Source organism: Apium graveolens, unplaced genomic scaffold (assembly GCF_009905375.1).
Source record: "Apium graveolens cultivar Ventura unplaced genomic scaffold, ASM990537v1 ctg5277, whole genome shotgun sequence".
Lineage (NCBI taxonomy): Eukaryota > Viridiplantae > Streptophyta > Magnoliopsida > Apiales > Apiaceae > Apium > Apium graveolens.
In genome coordinates, this window is record NW_027418906.1 from 1 (window position 1) to 22,282 (window position 22,282).

The window sequence follows — 22,282 nt, forward strand, 5'->3', positions numbered from 1 at the left end:
AATACAGAGACTGAAATATGCTACAATACTAGACTTATTTCTAAGTAAAGCTACACCATCAACGGATAGCCAAAGTGGTCTTATCCGTTGAGGCTACTGACACTAAATTTCTACTTAAGTATTTTGTTAAACATATCATCAAACTAATGCACATATATTCCTAACACTTCCCCAACTTATAAATTAGCATAATATACAAGTTCAATAAATATTTGATGATGTCAAAAACATTAAGTTCAAATGCATGAGAATTAGACTAGATAACTACAACTTACAGTCCTTAAAGCTTTACCAATATTTAACTTCTGATAACAGCTTCAGTCTGTACAAATATCAGAATTTAATCAGTTGTAGATCTTGACTTGGGTTCATCTTCTGATCTCTCTGATGTCAGGAGTTGTTCTGAGATAGTTTTTCAACAAACATCTCTCAGCATATCTAAGTTCATCAATCATCCTCCTTTTAGCATCTTTAAGCTCAGCAGTATCTTCACCAATTTGAAAGATTGCAGCCCTGAGATCATTAATCTTAGCTTTTCTTATATCCTGATCCAGTCTGATCAAATATGCCTTATCAGACTCAAGATTGAATTCCACAGCCCTGTAACCCAGAAAGGTAGTTATAATCTTAGCAGTGTTGGGCTTCATTTCAACTATATCACCCTTGTGATCTCTGTACTTTGGAACATATGTGCTGTCAGACTTAACAGAATAAAGCCTTTTCTGTCTCTGAATCTGATCCTTCAAATAGTTTGCAGCACTTCCTGTCAATCTGTCATCCACTTGAAGTAAGAATAGTACATGCTCCAATTCTTCAAAATACTTCAATGGAATGGCATTTTGCCTTATATGATAAACCCTACCATCTGTCATGAAGTACAACAAGATGTGTTCTTTCAAGTAGGTATGGTAGACCATATGTACAGATTCTAGTTGATTCAAATCTCTCAGGGGTTGCTCCAATACCTGGTTCACTCAAGGAAGTTGGATCATTGGTAGTGTTCTGTATTCTTCTTTTCATCAGCACTTCCCAATCCAGTTTTATCTCTTACTTCCTTTCCAGTAACTACTCTTACTTCAAAACCACTTGCAGCAGTCTTCAAAGATTGAGTCTGTTTTGCTTTAGTGAATCCTGGTAGGAGTTTCTTTGATCTATCTTCTGATATCAAGTTAACTTGAGCTGTGTCAGAGGTTACTTGCTTCTTCAAAATATCAGAACTTACAGTCTCTTAACTCTGAACAACTTGAGCCATGTCAGAGGTTGTTTTAAGGACTTTTCTTGAAGTCAGAGCAAGATCATCCTTTTCATCAGTGATTTCTTCATTCTCAGGAGGCACATAAACCTTGATAGGTTCACCAACCTTTTCTTTACCCTTGGATCTTGGATCTATCTGCGGTTGTGATTTAGCCAATGTTGCTTCAGTATTTGTCCTTTCTTTTATCACAATGCCTTTGAGTTTTGGAAGTGTCTTTTCACCAGAAGCTTCAGATTTAGATGTGACTTTCTCTGATTTAAGTCTGGCTTCTTCTTCCATTAAACTCTCCAAGTCCATTCCTGGATTTTCCTGAAGAAATAACTGTCTTGACATTTCTTCATCAAGATCTAAAAGTTCATCAGAACTTATCCTTTTACCAGTAGCAGAACTAATTCTTTTCCCAGTATCAGAACTTATCCTGTGACTTGTGATTTCAGCTTTTCTTGATGAGAAACCTCTATCTTGACTATGACCTCTACCCATTTCAGAGTTTCCTTGATCATCCCTTTCATCATCCTTCCCTTTCAGTGTTTTATCAGTCTGGCATTTGGACTTAATTACTTTCTCACCCTTTTTGGCATCAGCAGGTAATAGAAGAGAAACAAGCAATTCCACTGAGGCTTGGATTTCATTAAGTTGAGATTGCTGAGAAGCTTGATTTTTCAAAATATCATCAATCTGAGCTTGTTGAGTCTCTTGAGTCTTCTCAATATAAGCAATCCTGTCAAAGGTAGGTTGGAAGAACTTTTTCTTATCAATCTTTTGAATTTGTTCCTGTTTGATGAATTCTTCCTGAATCTTGTGTAGCTCTGCATGAGTAGTAGAATGAAGACTTTGTAGATGTTTAGTACTCAATGCAGTGACTCTAAGCTGTGTTTTGAAATCATCAGTATTTAACATCTCATCAGCTTTTGTCAATTGCTCAGCCAGATTCTTTGCAGATGGAACACAAGTAATTGAGTTCCATTCCTTAGTCCACTCCTGTCCTGCAGGAGTTTCACTCCAAGGCACTGGTGGTTCTCTTATAACAAACTTCTTAACAAGTTCAGTTTTAAGAACAGTTTGTTGAGGGGCATGTCCTGAAGGACCTGCTTCATCAGCATTTGCATTTGGAGCAGCATCACCAGTATCTCTAGCATTGGCAGCATCAGAACTTATAGAATCAGTATCTTCTGATAAAACAATAGTATGAGTAGCAATGGAGGCTTCAGCATCCTCTAATTGCTAATCTGGTTCTAAGTTCTGATCAACATCCATATCCTGATGCTCACCTATATTCTGATCATCAGCATCTAGATGCAGAGAAGGTGTAGTAGATAATTCAGGAGTCTGAGCAGCATCAGTAACAGGTGTTGTTGATGGATTAGTTGCTGTTGGAGCTTCTAAGAAAATTACTTCAGGCACAACCAAGGTCTGGATATCTATATCAACACTTGTGCCTGTATTAACAGGAGATACAAACTTTTGAACAGGAGACACAGATGGTGTGTTGGCCTTATCAGTAACAGCTTCCTGAGTTGGAGTTGATGGAGAAACAGTGGCTTTAGCAGATTCTGGTTCTTGTGAGATCAGAGATTCCTGATCTCCTTCCTTAGCTGTTGCTTCCTCATCATCTGAAATTGGCCTTTTTGCCCTCTGTTTCTTGTATCTCTTTGAAGATATGGATTCCTTGGGAGTTTCAGCAACAGTCATTCTTCTAAGCCTTTTGAGAAGCTTAGATCCCCCAATTCCAGAATCCTTCTGAGAAGTCACTTTCTCAGCTTCTTTGACTACAGGTTCTGATGTAGAAACTTGTTCCTCACTGTCTGACTCATCTCTCAAAGCAATCCTCCTTTTCTTTTGAGGTGTTTGAGGAACAGTCTTTGTCCTCTTAGGCTTGGAAGATGAAGGCTTCACAGTAGGTTCTGAGGATGAAGATTGAACTTTCTGTGAAGTGGTGAGATATGATTTGAGATATTGCCTGAGGGTTGGTTGAGTAGTATGGGTGGTATGTTCTGATGGTTGTTGAGGTGTTTGGGAAGTGGTTGTTGGTTGAATATCAGGATAAACAGATCTATAGGATTCAGGATCAGCATTTACCAAGATCTGTTTTACAGAATGAGGAATCTGTAAAGGTCTAACCACTTGTTTCTTAGTGTCAGCATTTGCCAGGTCATTAAAGTAACATTTTGCAACTTTGAAAGGTGGAGTTAAGGTACTGGCTAGTCGAGGTTCATCAGTACAAAAAGTATATATAAGTTGACAGAATCTAGCAAAGTAGACAACATTCCTATCCTCTGTCATCCTATCCCCAATAAAACCTATTACAGCAGTTGCAAAATCAAAATGAGTTTGGTTAATGATGGCATACCCGATGTACTGACTCATTATAAAGATGGCATCAAAATTTGAACACTTGTTCCCAAAAGCTTTAGTGATGCAGTCGAAGAAGAAGCTCCATTCCCTCCTGATATGAGCCAGTTTTAACTGCCCAAGCTTGGCCAAACTCTGCTCATACCCCAAACTGGCCATTAACTCCTGAAGAGCTGATTCCTCTGGAGTTGAAAAAGTACATCCTTCTAGTAGATGTAGAGCCTTGCGTATTGTACCAGGAGTGACTGCATATGGAGAATCACCCACTTCGAAAACAATACTAGGAGTACCATTTCGACCACCATTATCAAAGTTTCCAGTCCTCCAGAATGTCAGAACTTGTTGGCTTGAGAAGACTGAAGGTTGGATCAATGCATACCCGATTTCACTGTGTGCAAGAAGATCTTGCACAAAATGCAATTCAGACGGAGCTTCAGCATTATCAAGAATTGCAGCATAGTCGTTTGGAACAAATTTAGCTCCATCAATGATTAAGTTCTTAGGTGCCATGAAATTAATCGAGATTTATAAGTGCCTGTTAGGTGTTTGATAGAATGTCTATATGAAAAACCAGCGTTAGAAGAAGAAAGAGAGTAAAAGCAAATAGAGAGAAAAAGTATAAAAGTGAATAAAAGATTAGAAAATCCTCTCTCTGTCTTACTTATACTTTTGAAAAAAAATATAACCGTTGGACACCTGTCAGACATGCAGTAATAACGAATAGTTAATGGGCACAGGAAAACAGTAATCATTACTTACCCACTTGCAGTTTTTCAAGGAAAAACCGTTCCACTTACCCAGTTATTCCATTAAACAAGGTAAATCAGTTTTAATTCAGAATTGAAACTGTTCCCACTTATTCAAATTTTTTTTTACTGCAACACCAATATTCTGAAAAAAAATTCGAGTGAAAATGACCAAAATAAATCAGATGAGCAAGTACTGATAAAGTAAAATCAGAACTTAATTTAAAACAAAATTTATATGGTCAACAGAATATGAATATTTATCAGGATTTATCAATGCATTACAAAATATCTCAGAGACAAGATCTTGAAACAAATTTCATTAATATATCAAGAGAATACATTCATGAAATTTAAATTACATCAGAACTTTTACAAGATTGCCCTAAGCTGCTAAACCTAACGTCAACAGCCTTTGTCCTAGCTCAAGAAGCAGGGCAAGGCTGATGATGAAGAAAAACAGGAAGAAGAAAATAAATCATTTCTTCTTCCTACTCTCGACAAACAGAATAGCGAGTCATATGATTCGCTCTTGCTGGCGGAGAGCTTCCAGCCTTTCCTCCTCCAATCGCTCCAGATGGCGATGGTAGTCCATGTAGAAGAATAGGAGGTGAGTGAGTACCTCCTGGGGAACTGAGTCCTATATCTCATCAGGAATGGCAGTGACGTGCCATTCCTGCTGCCAATCGGCACAACTCAGCTCCATGTTGAATGTTTCATAGTTCAAAAACATATTGTAATTGACCATGGTGTTTTTGATATAAAGATTATGAAGGTGAGTTTGTGATAAAAGATTTGATGGGAAGGCTGATGTGAAGTGGTTGTTTATATAGGCAAGAGAATGCCAAGAGACGCAAAGAAATTTAATGCTGACAGGTAGAATTAATTCTACCTCGTCTTCCCAGACTTGGAAAAAGAAAAAGAGTCATTGGAAAGGTAAAACATGGTTTAATGCGCACAAGTAAAAAGTAAAAATTGACTGTGCATGTACGAGTACCACTATCCCTAAATATAGTGACTGTTAATCTTCCACTTCAACATATTCTGGTTTAAACTGAGACTGTTTGCAAATTTTATCCACAAATAAGTCAAGTAAAGAATCAGAATTTAATATCAGAACTTAGACTTATATCAGAACTTAACAGTCATCAGAACATAATTTCTTAACTTGATAAATGAATGCCTATCTTAGTAAGTCCTCACACAAGTTCTGATATAGGTTCTTCAGAACTTAATCATCAGAACATGTAATCAGAACTTGTCCTAAAAAATTTGTGCAATGTGACACAATAACTGTTCATCCAAAACAACATAGATCACCACAGTAATGTTCATCATTCATATGGAGTGTTTAGTGTGTGCATTAAGCTAAATATCAGACAAAGAGAAAAGTCTGATTCACTTCAGTACATCTTAGAAATAAGGCATAACTAAAACTTTACTAAAAACCTGTCATTATTCTGAAACCTACTATTGAATGAATTCATGCTTGAGTCCACCTCAACTATTTTGTGCTAATTTTGTGCATCTTTTTAAATTCCATTTTACAGTGGCTTCTCAGTGTAAGTGAGTCACGACTACTTATCAGAATTTATGCTATTATCAGAGTATTTCTCCAGTAATCATAGAGTGTGAAAAGTCACCAAGAAAATATTTTATTTGCTTTTCTGATGCATATTACTTAATACCAGCAATGCACTTGGGTCTTCCCTTCCACATTTTTTTTACTCTAAATCTCAAAGGAGTACATGATTTTTAATCCTTGTTTCTTTTTCTATTTCTTTTGATAAGTGAGGTTTATCAGCACTTAGTACATTCAACAGATTTACTAGCATCAGAACTTAACAGATGAGTAACATTATTCTAGTTTGTGACTTAATAATAAGATAGACAAAGTAAATTCAACTAAGCTCAATATCAGAATTTGCTTGTGTCAAATAGATTTCCACAGAAATAATTACTTCTAACATTGGATCCTTAGTATATTGAAGATTACTAGGTCAGCATCTAGCACAAGTATCCTCATAGGATAGAGTAATTATATTAACAGACATATCACAATCAGAGTTTAGAAACTTACATCAGACAACAGTCAGTACTTTAGCAAATTTTCAATTAAGCACAGAATACACAAAGAAAGTAATTTCTGTAAATACTGATCATAAAGTCTGATGCATCAGAACAAAACTAAGCAGATTTAGAGAAAGAACCTGAAACCATTCCAAGTTCATTTACCAATCTTTTAAAGGTAGCTTCACACAGTGGTTTTGTGAAGATATCTGCTAGTTGTTGATCTGTTGGAACAAAGTGCAATTCCACTGTACCTTCATCCACATGTTCCCTGATGAAGTGGTACCTGATGCTGATGTGCTTTGTCATAGAGTGTTGAACTGGATTACCTGCCATAGCAATAGCACTTTGATTATCATAGTAAATACGGATTTTGAAATATATTAACCCATAATCCAGTAACTGATTCTTCATCCAAAGAATCTGTGCACAATAGTTTCCTGCAGCAATATACTCTGCTTTTGTAGTTGATGTGGAAATTGACTTTTATTTCTTGTTAAACCAATAAACCAATCTGCCTCCAAGAAATTGGCAGCTTCCACTTGTGCTTTTCCTGTCAATTTTGCAACCTGCAAAATCTGCATCTGAGTAACCTATTAGTTTAAAATCTGATTCTCTGGGATACCACAATCCCAGATCAGTTGTTCCCTTAAGATACTTGAATATTCTTTTTACAACTGTTAAGTGAGGTTCTCTTGGATCGGCTTGAAATCTTGCACAAAGACAGGTAGTATATATAATATCAGGTCTACTAGCAGTTAGATAGAGTAGAAAGCCAATCATACCTCTGTAATCAATAATATCTACTGATTTACCAGTATCCTTGTCCAGTTTTGTTGCAGTGGCCATGGGAGTGGATGCACTTGAACAATCTTGCATTCCAAATTTCTTCAGCAAGTTTCTGGTGTACTTAGTTTGACAAATAAAAGTGCCTTCTTCATTCTGCTTGACTTGAAGGCCCAGAAAATAGCTAAGTTCCCCCATCATACTCATCTGATACCTTGACTGCATCAGTTTGGAAAACTTTTTGCAAAGTCTGTCATTTGTAGATCCAAAAATGATATCATCAACATAAATCTGGACCAGAAGTAAGTCCTTTCCATGGTTGACGTAGAACAGTGTTTTGTCTATTGTTCCTCTGTTAAATCCACTTTCCAGAAGAAACTGAGCTAAAGTCTCATACCATGCTCTAGGAGTTTGCTTAAGTCCATAAAGTGCTTTATCTAGCCTGTAGACATAATCTGGATATTTGGAATCTACAAAGCCTGTAGGTTGTTCGACATATATTTCCTTCTCCAATTCTCCATTGAGAAAAGCACTTTTCACATCTTGTAATAACCCTAATTTTTGGGAAATTTTGAAACCCTTATGAATAGTGTTTTTGCTGAACGAGAAAACTTTTCATGCCACGCTATGTAGGGGTTCTGTTATTGATCTTATGGGATATTATTAGTACTCTATGTGGTATATAAGTGTATGTAAAGATCGTCAGAATCCAATTCCGAACACTTTGATTTTTCCCGGAAATCCACTAGATACGGAAAGAATTGAGTATAAGGTAACATGATTAAAAGGATTTAAATTCAAGGATTATAAGAGAGGATCATAAAAGGAATATAATGTATTGAGAAAGGTTAAGGGAACCCAAGTAATAAGATCCCGGGTATGATCCCTCAAACGATAAACGAGAACGAAAGTTAAGTGAACCGTATAACAGATCAGCGGTCATTAGCCAAGTAATTAAGAGCTAATCAAAGAGGTTAGTGATGATGATGTCACCACACCATCAAGAAGATGACAAGTGTGGGAAGATGACATAGGAGGATGACATAAGCATGACCAAAGGGAAGGTATTGTTGGTTGATTTCAAGCCACACAAATTTTACCATGGTTAAAAGGTAATTAACAAAACAAAAGGATATCAACCAAGCTTTTTATGCACAAAGATCAAGAAAACAAAGCAAGCTTCTCTCTCCCCCCTTTTCATCTTCTTCATTTCGAATTTTTCACCAAAATGGTGAATTAGAAATTCAAAACACAAGCTATACTCCATGGAAAATTATAAGGTTTGTTTCTTTGGATCCTATATTTCATAACTAAGAAGAGCAAGTAGTTTGAGTGCTTGAATCAAAGGTTTTCTATCTCAAACAAATCATTTTAGTTTAGGGTGAATAGTAACTTTCAAGAACAAATTTGTGATTCTTGATTTTATTTGCAAGGTCAAGGTAGCTTAAGCATATATTAAGGCTTCCATGGACATTCCAAGGATCTTTCATGGATTAAAAGCTTCAAGGAAGGTATAATCTCTTAACCAAGATTTGTTATTGAATGTTAAGAGCATAATATGAGTAATATAGTTCATGAGAGGCTTGATGGTTGTGTATGTAGAGATTAGTTGGTTTTGGGTTGTTTTTGGAGTTGTAAATCTTGGTTGTTGATTAATGAACTTAAGTGTAGTTTAAATTCATGATAAAGAATAGTATAAATTGTTAATGTTGAGTTGTGGGGGCTGTTATGATAAAGTATGGATGGAGTTTTGATTGGGTTGTGAATTGGGATTGATTGGTGGTTGAATTGGTTGGTAAAATTTTGGGAAATCGCGTAAACATAGCCGTCGTAATGTCCGATTTTCTTTGGACTGTTTTTGTGCATAACATTAGGACCCGAGAACCCCCTGCTAGATTATGACCACTGCCATGTTTAGATAGCTCATGTTACGAGCTTCGTTTTGATATGTAGTTCGTTTGATTCCGATGTACGGTTTAGGAAAAACGACCGTTTTAAGTAACGGCGTTTCGCGAACGAAACATTTCCCCTCGCCTTACTTTGAAACCTTGGTTAAAGACCTTAAAGGACTAATTGGAGTATGGAACAATTATGTAAGGTGGATTAGGTAGTTGGTAAGGTACTCGCGAAAGAATCGCCATAAAACCCTTAATGGTTAATTTATTAAAAATGGTGGAGCCGAGAGTACTCGAGCGACTTAAGTAAACCGTTAAGCGCGAAAGCGAACATTAGGACTCTAAATGGTTAAAGTCTAGTTTCTTAAGCGACCCGGGTTTAATTCCGACTTATGTTGTTGTTCATAGGTTATCGGACCCACTCTAAGCGTAAGTCTATCCGGGAGCACTCAGGCAAGTATTCTATCCGTTATACTGTTGTTGTGATGTATACACTTGTATATGCATTATCTTGCGATATATTGTAGCATGTGATATGGTATATATGCATGCCTGTTTCATATTCTTGAAATATATATCTGTTGGTTCAGTTGATAATACCTATGCTAGAGGATAGCGGTATCTTGCATATACCCTTAGTATAGGGACCCAAAGGTGAAAATATTTTCTAAAACCGGGAGTCGAGGATCCCGAGTAGATTTTGTATATATATATGGATATGGATATATATATATAGATATTTATATATATATGGTTATAGTTTTCCAAACTATTAATCGAATAAGGTTTATTCGATAACTTTAAACTTTATTATTTATTGAATATTATTTGAATATTCATTCGAGGGCTTATGACTCTTTTATATTATTTATTGAATATTATTTGAATATTCATTCGAGGGCTTATGACTCTTTTATATTATTAGTGAATATTATTGAATATTCATTTGAGGATCTATGACTCCGATTATTTGCTGAAATATATTCTTTATTTTATTAAAGAATAAGGTGTTAATAATCAAACTTATTTTCGATTATTCAAATAAAGATAATACTTTCATATAAGTATATCTTTGGTTATTTAATACTCGTTTCAAGTATAAATTTTAATACTTCTACTTCAATTATTTTTATAAAGACTATTCTTTATGGGAATATTATTTAAATAATAATATTCAGATATTTTCTAATATTCTGGGGACTGATTTACTTCATTAAATCAGCTTTACTCCAAACACTCTTTAAAGTGTTTTCGAGTCTTCAAAATGATTTTTAAAGTCAGAGCGGATCCCAAAACTCATTTTTATATTTAAGATCTTCCTTTTTAAGGGGATTTAAATACTCGCTCAAAACCTGGGGAATCCGGCTCTGTGGTGTATTTTATATTCGCAACGAGGTTGCAGTTTTGGTAAATGAATTGATTACTTGCCCAACGTTTGGGAAGTAAGCCCATCTAATTGAGTCGGCATAAGCGACAGGCCGGGGTACGGTCTATTATTGTGTAAGTGGCTGGGTGGCAGTCCATCAACGCGTGAGGGGCCGGGGTACGGTCTAGCGCGAGGTCCTAATGCGGCCAGGGTGATGACCGGTGAGGAATTCATCCATCTACAGTAGAAAAGGTTACTTATTGGTATCTTTGCCTGATCAGCGAGATATCGGGTTTATGCCAAAATTCTTTTCCTTTCCAAAATTCATTGGATGTTTCAAACTCTGTTCATACTTTACATAACAGAGGTTCCAGGAAATGTTTAAGAGATATATATATATGTGGATATATATATATCGGGACTAAATAAAGTATCTCGTAACTTTATTTCATTCAATAATATTTCAAAGATTGAATCTATTCAAATCTTGTCTTGTAGTCTCATCTATGTGATGAACTTTTGAAACTGATTATAACTTGAACGGTGGTAGTTCAAGTAGTATTGGGAAAGATATAAGTATATTGGGGTATTTGGTAACCTCATCTTTTAAACTTATATCTAATTAATAATTGTCTTATGAATGACAAAGATTTTCAGAAAAACATTGAAACAAGGTTAGATATATGAGATCACCTTGCAACGATATTTTTTTTATACAGTTATACACTGGGACTTTGTGTATATTATGCATGGAAGAGGACTTCCAATATTTTGAAAAGTATATATGTATATATACTGAATATTTTGCGACTTCATCGCATTAAGATATCAAACTTGGTTCATTTCTTTTGACCAAGACTTTCATGAGTAATATGAGAAGGCTCATATACTAGTAAGTATATACTAGTAATTATCTTACACACGATAAAAGATTCTAGTAAGTATCCATTTAGATACTTATATTATTGTTATCACTATGTATTATCTTGCGAGCTGTAAGGCTCACTCTTGCTTTATTTCTTCATCACACAACAACAGTTAGGAGAGATGGCCAGACTCCAGCAGACCCAGCGCAAGCGCGTGGGAAGCGTCCCGCGTCTTCCCGATGATGTTGTAGCTGCTATAGCTGCAGAGGTAGATCCATTGTAGTTCAGACCATCTACTTTTGAGAATCAAATTATGTATAATTATAACTTGTGGCAGATAATGGCAATTAACTGTAAATTTATCAAGTAATCATTTTGGGTTGTAATAACTTTTAAATGGTGGATTCAAAGACTTGTACTTATTTAAATTTCATCTCTGAGACTATAACGTGTGGTGTGTGTGTTTATGGTGGGGTCACAGTACAGAGTAGTTGAGTAATTATTAAGATTGGGTGTTATTAAGGGAAATGGAACTCGTGACGACCCGGATCCCCGACCCCGGATCTGGGGGTGTTACAGAAGTGGTATCAGAGCTAAGCGTTATAAACCTCAGAGATGATGGGACGTTAAGATAATAAGTTCACTAAGATAATAAGAACTCTTGCCAAGTTCATAGTCGGGCTACCTAACGTAGTACTGACAGTTAAAATCCTTATGGGAACCCTTATAAATATCGCGATAGGAGCGTAGTTCGTTATCGTATATAGTAGCGGGACTCCGAACCCTGAGGTTAAGGAGCAACAGCGCTATGATGTTTATTACTAATTGGAGATCGGATTGTGGATCCGATAGAGTGTCCTAATGCAGGACCGGATGATGTTGATATTGAGAATGTAGCGGTTGAGGATGTTGTCCTAGAAGGGATAGTTGCTGAGAAGGATTCTATGGAGGATCCTGACAAGAATGAATAAAGGACCACTGATGAATTGATGACCATGGTTAGGTCGACTACCAGAGGTAGGATTGGTTGATCACTACCGGAGGTTCGTTCAAGTTTGTAAAGATAGTAGCCCCCTTTAACGCGGCTTACTCATAAGACTGAGAAGTTCGAATAGGCAGAGAAATGCGAGAGCAGCTTTTAAGAACTGAAGCAAAGGTTGGTGACGGCCCCTATGTTGGCGTTGCCGGAGGGAAAAAGGAGATTTTGTGATTTGTAAGTGACGCTTCGCATAAGGAATTAGGGTGCTTCTTATATAGCACAGCAAGATAATCGCGTCTGCGTCAAGACAATTAAGGGAATTTAAAATTCGATATCCCCACCCATGAGCTTGGGCTCGTGGCAATAGTTTTGCCCTAAAGATTGGAGGCACTACTTGTATGGAGAGAAGTGCGAGATTTACCTAAGCCATAAGTACTCTAGTACATTTTCCCGTAGAGAGAGCTCAACATACGCCCGAGGAGGCGGTTAGAGCTAATCAAGAATTATGATCGGGAGATTCTGTATCATTCGGGGAAAGCCAATGTGGTGGCTGATGCCCTTAGTAAAAAGGAGAGACTCAAGATGATAATGACTTTGGGAGAGTTGATAAGAGATTTTGAGAAAATGGAAATAGTAGTGAAGGTAACCGGAGCCGGTACCGAAAAGCTGTTTGAGATTGCAATAGAGACCGAATTATTGGAAAAGAGCATATTGTGCCAGAAAAAGGTGATGAATGAAGGCAGAGAGCCAACAAATAAATATGAGATTAATACTGAGAAAGATGATAAGGGAATAACGAGGTATTCATATAGAATTTGGGTTCCGAAAGTTCAAGAGCGTAAGGATGAGAACTTAGATGAGAGCCATAGTTTGAGGAATAAGATTTAGAGCAAACCCTGAACGTGATAGTCAGGGAGGTCGCCATCAAGATAGAAGGAACCCATGACATAATGGAGTGGAAAATGAGGATTTTAAATTAAAAGATGACCCCAATTATGGGGAGTAGGATGAAACATTTCATACTAAGGAAACAAAAAGTCGAGTAAGGAAAGGAGACCCGAGATGGTACCCCTATACGGCAATTCATGGACCTGTCTAAAGAGAACTTAGACTATTATCCCCAACCACCACCCTGAGGAGACAGTTAGGTGAGAAATTCTTTCAGGACCTTTAAATCGCTAAGCTCTCAGAGTTCCAAGGAACAGGCTGACCCAGCCGAGGCAAGAGCCTGGCTAAAGGAAATATAGGAATCATTTGAGATTCTAAATGATTGACGAATCACAAAAGACTATTTTTATCACTCACCCTCCTAAGAGAGAGACCACCTGCTGGTGAAAGGCCAAGGAAGGCACGGAGCAAGAGATTATAATAAACTGATTAAAGTTCAGCCAATTGTTTTCGGGAAAGTAATTCCCAAGGTTATGGAATAGTGTAAAAGCTTTAGAGCCAGAACAAAGGCAGACGAGTATGATGAATTATGAATCTAAGTTGTAAAAGTTATCAAGATTCGTTCTGAAGACACGAATCCAGAATGACGGGATGTTTGAAATCAATGCTTATGTTGTGTTGGTTCATGAAATAATGATAAGAGAAAGGAAAATAAAAAGAAATTGAAGTGGAAAGGAATATAACGGCAATAGAGTTTGAGGTATGATAAGGGAGTTGGGTATGAGGAAACCCTAACGACTCGTAGCAATAGAAATAGAAAAGTATGTAATCGTCAGGATGAGGGTGATTCACCATGAGTTAAAATGGCTGGGTGAAGGCATAAGAGATACATATATTTTATCCCTAGTAAGTTGGGAGGATTCAAGGAAACCTTGAGATAGTTCGAAGGATAAATAATAAGACGCGGATAGACTAAGGAGACAATAAAGTAAGAAGGTAGGAAAATAGGATGAAGGAAGTGACCTTCAAGAATGAGAAATGTAAGACCGGTGGCATGATACCCAGAAAGGGAGACGCCAGGTATGAAAGATATCCCAACATTGAGGTGACTGTTGAGATAAACAACAAAAGTAAATAAGGAATTATTAAGAAGAAGTTCACATTGAACATGACCAATATCTTCCAGAACATCCTTGTTATCATTACCAAATCAGGAAAGAAAAGCGGAGGACCATTGTTATCTTTTGGAGGCCATATGGATTGACCTCAATATTGAATAAGGATGCTATTATGAAGTTAGGTATAGACTATCGAGGTGGGAATGATGAATAAGATAATCTATCAAGGATATATGACTTGATTTATCCATGGAAGGATGCTTGTACCTTTTTAAAGGTGGAATTAAGGATAGAACATCGGTAACTTAAAACGAATCCTAGGGGAGTGCATAAAGGTTGGCATTTCACCCTTAATAGGGATAGTATGAGTTTTGACAGTATGAATTGGAAAGGATTAAGGTAATAATAACCTTTAAGGATCAGTGGAGAAATTTTTCAGAAGTATATAGACAATGATTCTAGTATTAGTAAATGGTATTTTGATATGCCCTGTATATAGGGAATATAGGAGGAACGATTGAAGGATAACCTTAGAGGTTTTATAAGGAGAAAGGAAATATTTGAAATTCTCAAGAATAAAAATGTTGATAAAGGAAATATGACATAATTATAATGATGCCAAGTGGGGCACGTGTTAAACCACGAGAAAGTATGGATCGAACCAGTAAAGGTCGAAATTATTCAGGGCAATTAGGACTTAAGATAAAAGATGTTCTAAGTATGATTGAGAGTCAGTCGTGACAGTGATTAACCTCTAAAGACTGAAGCAATAACTTATGGAAAAATGGTGATATTTTTTTTTCTTATCAGATGTTAAGGAAAACATCTTCACATAAGCTGTGATTGAAATGAGGTAGAAAATTTAGTTGAAGGTGGTTAAAAGACATTGATTATAAGGAACTACTACTATCAGGAAAGGCCAAAGAGGTGGCCAACACTTTAAAGGTAAGAGGATAATTATAGGCGCTTGTGCCAAAGGAATACAGTAATGATGGTTAAAACTGTGAAGGTTGTATTGTGGTTTGGAAGATTGACATTCCTTCTCATGACTGTGCAATACCCAACCGTAATAGTAGTTCGGTAAAGGTTTAATTCGTGTAATCGCCAGGAGCGGGCTATCTATCTTAGAAGGTCCTATCTTGAGATAAGCCAGGACCATGTTTCAAAAAGGACTAGATGAACCCTTGAGTTAATTCTTCTATTTAGGGCGTATGATTAAGAATGGTATTAACCTGTTATCGTTGCTTTGATTGAAACTCTTCTGCACTTTTATCTGCTTCATGTCATGTATGTATATTAGGATCAGGAGTGTTCTTCATGAATCAGGAATGGTGATTATGTTACCTCCTTAGAATGATTTGATACGACATGGATAGACTCCATATGGTTAGATATTAAGATTTTATGGGAAAATGAATGACTACAGTGGGTCAGTGGTGGACCATAGTAAGGCAGCAATGATTCTGCGAGTAGTGAGCTGATTACAACCGTGAGAGTTGTATTGGAATGGGTGTTGAGATTGAGTACCACTAATCGGGTCGTGGTAGTGTATAAGTTATCATTGATAGACTAATTAAGTAGAGTATCTACCTAGTGAATAATTATTCTTTCTTATCAATAGAGAGTCGTATTATTATACGAGGAAGGTTGCGGTGCAAGCATAGAATTCTAGTAACGATGATGTATAGAATGAGATCCCAGATTCGATTTTCGATGTCAAGGGAGTTTCAAAGGTGATTATGTATAAGCTCGAGGAAGAGTGTGGGTCCATAGAATGATGGACGGGATAGCGAAAATATTTAGGCATGGGAAATACGAGGCTATAATGCTTGATGCTGATATAAATACGTATATGTTTTGTTCTCCTATGACAAACCTCTATAGTTCAGAGGTAGGTTCCAAGCCAGATATTTTATGGCAGTATATTTATATATATATACAATTCTCTTCAATTCGTTCTTTTCTCTTCTTTTCATTTCATGTAATTTGAGAAGAACAACCCTTCCAGAAGGGGAGGTATTGCCGAATGACTGTCTATCTGTGTGATAGAAGCCTAGTAGGATACCAACTATTGTTTAATTGCTTGTCAAGTACTAAAGGCTGGCCACCTTCTGTACTAACTATGCGATATAACAAGTGTTCATGATCATAGTGATCTCTCAACAAATTCCTTTACTTCTATTTGATTGATCAAATTTTGGAAAATAGAAACAACTGAAAAAGGAGTAATAAAGTGGTGGTAGTATGCGGAATGGGAACACATTCGTGATACTAAGGTTGACGTGGTTATTAAAAGGTTATAGAACGCTAACGAGCAAAAGTATAACCAGTATAATATTAGGAACGGAAGGTAGTAGCGATTACGAACTGGAAAAGAATGGGTATTGAGAAGCAAAAGTTCTAATGATAAAAGCTATAATGAGAGTCTGTGCAATAGACTTGAAAGAATTTGGAATGATCACTTAATTCGGATTGAGTTATCTTACGACAATAGATCATATGTCATTATCGAGATGTCGCCTTATGAGATTCTTGAGGGAAGATAATGTCGATCTCCCTTATGTTAGGATGAAGTTGTAGAGCGTAAGATGCTCGGACCCGCAGTAGTCCAAAGGACCAAGGATATGATAGATCTAATCAGAGGACGGCTGGTAGTAGCCCAAGATGGACATGATAAGTATGTTGATTTGACACGAAAGGATAAAGAGTATGAAATTGGGGACCTAGTAATGTTATAGGTATCCCTTGGAAAGGATTGATGAGGTTCGGAAAGAAAGGAAAACTAAGTCTACAATTTGTTGGACCCTTGGATATATTAAGACGTTTGGGAAGTTAGCATATGAGCTAGCCCTAACCCAGAACATGTAGCGAGTCATAACGCGTTTCACGTATCAATGTTAAGGAAGTGTAATTCGGATGCCAGACAAATAGGGGCATATGAGCGCATAGACATGCAACCAGACGTAACCTATATGGAGCAACCAGGAAGGGTATAGAGTAAAAGGGAACGAGTGCTTAGGAGAAGGGTTATCAAACTAGTAAGAGTTTGATGGTAGAACCACAATGTGGGAAAATTTACTCGAGAGTTAGAAAGTGCAATGCTAAGAGAGTATCCCTATTCATTTTCTATCTGATTCCGGGACGGAATCCTTTTAAGGAGGGGAGACTGTAATAACCCCAATTTTTGGGAAATTTTGAAACCTTTATGAATAGTGTTTTTGCTGAACGAGAAAACTTTTCATGCCACGCTATGTAGGGGTTCTGTTATTGATCTTATGGGATATTATTAGTACTCTATGTGGTATATAAGTGTATGTAAAGATCGTCAGAATCCAATTCCGAACACTTTGATTTTTCCCGGAAATCCACTAGATACGGAAAGAATTGAGTATAAGGTAACATGATTAAAAGGATTTAAATTCAAGGATTATAAGAGAGGATCATAAAAGGAATATAATGTATTGAGAAAGGTTAAGGGAACCCAAGTAATAAGATCCCGGGTATGATCCCTCAAACGATAAACGAGAACGAAAGTTAAGTGAACCGTATAACAGATCAGCGGTCATTAGCCAAGTAATTAAGAGCTAATCAAAGAGGTTAGTGATGATGATGTCACCACACCATCAAGAAGATGACAAGTGTGGGAAGATGACATAGGAGGATGACATAAGCATGACCAAAGGGAAGGTATTGTTGGTTGATTTCAAGCCACACAAATTTTACCATGGTTAAAAGGTAATTAACAAAACAAAAGGATATCAACCAAGCTTTTTATGCACAAAGATCAAGAAAACAAAGCAAGCTTCTCTCTCCCCCCTTTTCATCTTCTTCATTTCGAATTTTTCACCAAAATGGTGAATTAGAAATTCAAAACACAAGCTATACTCCATGGAAAATTATAAGGTTTGTTTCTTTGGATCCTATATTTCATAACTAAGAAGAGCAAGTAGTCTGAGTGCTTGAATCAAAGGTTTTCTATCTCAAACAAATCATTTTAGTTTAGGGTGAATAGTAACTTTCAAGAACAAATTTGTGATTCTTGATTTTATTTGCAAGGTCAAGGTAGCTTAAGCATATATTAAGGCTTCCATGGACATTCCAAGGATCTTTCATGGATTAAAAGCTTCAAGGAAGGTATAATCTCTTAACCAAGATTTGTTATTGAATGTTAAGAGCATAATATGAGTAATATAGTTCATGAGAGGCTTGATGGTTGTGTATGTAGAGATTAGTTGGTTTTGGGTTGTTTTTGGAGTTGTAAATCTTGGTTGTTGATTAATGAACTTAAGTGTAGTTTAAATTCATGATAAAGAATAGTATAAATTGTTAATGTTGAGTTGTGGGGGCTGTTATGATAAAGTATGGATGGAGTTTTGATTGGGTTGTGAATTGGGATTGATTGGTGGTTGAATTGGTTGGTAAAATTTTGGGAAATCGCGTAAACATAGCCGTCGTAATGTCCGATTTTCTTTGGACTGTTTTTGTGCATAACATTAGGACCCGAGAACCCCCTGCTAGATTATGACCACTGCCATGTTTAGATAGCTCATGTTACGAGCTTCGTTTTGATATGTAGTTCGTTTGATTCCGATGTACGGTTTAGGAAAAACGACCGTTTTAAGTAACGGCGTTTCGCGAACGAAACATTTCCCCTCGCCTTACTTTGAAACCTTGGTTAAAGATCTTAAAGGACTAATTGGAGTATGGAACAATTATGTAAGGTGGATTAGGTAGTTGGTAAGGTACTCGCGAAAGAATCGCCATAAAACCCTTAATGGTTAATTTATTAAAAATGGTGGAGCCGAGAGTACTCGAGCGACTTAAGTAAACCGTTAAGCGCGAAAGCGAACATTAGGACTCTAAATGGTTAAAGTCTAGTTTCTTAAGCGACCGGGGTTTAATTCCGACTTATGTTGTTGTTCATAGGTTATCGGACCCACTCTAAGCGTAAGTCTATCCGGGAGCACTCAGGCAAGTATTCTATCCGTTATACTGTTGTTGTGATGTATACACTTGTATATGCATTATCTTGCGATATATTGTAGCATGTGATATGGTATATATGCATGCCTGTTTCATATTCTTGAAATATATATCTGTTGGTTCAGTTGATAATACCTATGCTAGAGGATAGCGGTATCTTGCATATACCCTTAGTATAGGGACCCAAAGGTGAAAATATTTTCTAAAACCGGGAGTCGAGGATCCCGAGTAGATTTTGTATATATATATGGATATGGATATATATATATATATATTTATATATATATGGTTATAGTTTTCCAAACTATTAATCGAATAAGGTTTATTCGATAACTTTAAACTTTATTATTTATTGAATATTATTTGAATATTCATTCGAGGGCTTATGACTCTTTTATATTATTTATTGAATATTATTTGAATATTCATTCGAGGGCTTATGACTCTTTTATATTATTAGTGAATATTATTGAATATTCATTTGAGGATCTATGACTCCGATTATTTGCTGAAATATATTCTTTATTTTATTAAAGAATAAGGTGTTAATAATCAAACTTATTTTCGATTATTCAAATAAAGATAATACTTTCATATAAGTATATCTTTGGTTATTTAATACTCGTTTCAAGTATAAATTTTAATACTTCTACTTCAATTATTTTTATAAAGACTATTCTTTATGGGAATATTATTTAAATAATAATATTCAGATATTTTCTAATATTCCGGGGACTGATTTACTTCATTAAATCAGCTTTACTCCAAACACTCTTTAAAGTGTTTTCGAGTCTTCAAAATGATTTTTAAAGTCAGAGCGGATCCCAAAACTCATTTTTATATTTAAGATCTTCCTTTTTAAGGGGATTTAAATACTCGCTCAAAACCTGGGGAATCCGGCTCTGTGGTGTATTTTATATTCGCAACGAGGTTGCAGTTTTGGTAAATGAATTGATTACTTGCCCAACGTTTGGGAAGTAAGCCCATCTAATTGAGTCGGCATAAGCGACAGGCCGGGGTACGGTCTATTATTGTGTAAGTGGCTGGGTGGCAGTCCATCAACGCGTGAGGGGCCGGGGTACGGTCTAGCGCGAGGTCCTAATGCGGCCAGGGTGATGACCGGTGAGGAATTCATCCATCTACAGTAGAAAAGGTTACTTATTGGTATCTTTGCCTGATCAGCGAGATATCGGGTTTATGCCAAAATTCTTTTCCTTTCCAAAATTCATTGGATGTTTCAAACTCTGTTCATACTTTACATAACAGAGGTTCCAGGAAATGTTTAAGAGATATATATATATGTGGATATATATATATCGGGACTAAATAAAGTATCTCGTAACTTTATTTCATTCAATAATATTTCAAAGATTGAATCTATTCAAATCTTGTCTTGTAGTCTCATCTATGTGATGAACTTTTGAAACTGATTATAACTTGAACGGTGGTAGTTCAAGTAGTATTGGGAAAGATATAAGTATATTGGGGTATTTGGTAACCTCATCTTTTAAACTTATATCTAATTAATAATTGTCTTATGAATGACAAAGATTTTCAGAAAAACATTGAAACAAGGTTAGATATATGAGATCACCTTGCAACGATATTTTTTTTATACAGTTATACACTGGGACTTTGTGTATATTATGCATGGAAGAGGACTTCCAATATTTTGAAAAGTATATATGTATATATACTGAATATTTTGCGACTTCATCGCATTAAGATATCAAACTTGGTTCATTTCTTTTGACCAAGACTTTCATGAGTAATATGAGAAGGCTCATATACTAGTAAGTATATACTAGTAATTATCTTACACACGATAAAAGATTCTAGTAAGTATCCATTTAGATACTTATATTATTGTTATCACTATGTATTATCTTGCGAGCTGTAAGGCTCACTCTTGCTTTATTTCTTCATCACACAACAATAGTTAGGAGAGATGGCCAGACTCCAGCAGACCCAGCGCAAGCGCGTGGGAAGCGTCCCGCGTCTTCCCGATGATGTTGTAGCTGCTATAGCTGCAGAGGTAGATCCATTGTAGTTCAGACCATCTACTTTTGAGAATCAAATTATGTATAATTATAACTTGTGGCAGATAATGGCAATTAACTGTAAATTTATCAAGTAATCATTTTGGGTTGTAATAACTTTTAAATGGTGGATTCAAAGACTTGTACTTATTTAAATTTCATCTCTGAGACTATAACGTGTGGTGTGTGTGTTTATGGTGGGGTCACAGTACAGAGTAGTTGAGTAATTATTAAGATTGGGTGTTATTAAGGGAAATGGAACTCGTGACGACCCGGATCCCCGACCCCGGATCTGGGGGTGTTACACATCTATTTGAAAGACAGTAAACTTTTTGTGAGCAGCATAAGCCAAAAATATCCTTATGGCTTCTAACCTAGCAACTGGTGCAAATGTTTCATCATAATCAATTCCCTCCTGTTGAGAATATCCTTTTACAACCAGCCTTTCCTTATTCCTTGTAATTATGCCATCACTGTCAGTTTTGTTTCTGAATACCCACTTTGTACCAACAACAGATCTATTCTTTGGTCTTGGCACTAGGGTCCAGACTTTGTTTCTTTCAAATTCATTTAGCTCTTCCTGCATTGCTTGCACCCAATCAACATCTTGAAGAGCTTCTTCCACTTTCTTTGGCTCAGTCTGAGAGAGAAAATAATTGTAAAGACATTCGTTTGAAGTACCTGTTCTAGTTCTGACACCTGCATCAGGATTTCCAATTATCAAATGAGGTGTATGTGATTTAGTCCACTTCCTTGCAGATGGAAGGTTTTCTCTAGAACTGGATGCTCCCCCATGATCCATGCTGTCTTCATTTTCATTTTCTGATGCTCCCCCTGAAACTATGCTCTCTGAGTTGGATTCTTCAGAATTTAGATTTTCAGAACTATCAGAACTTGGCTTATCAGAACTTGAAGGATCAGAACTTGAAGAGCCAGATG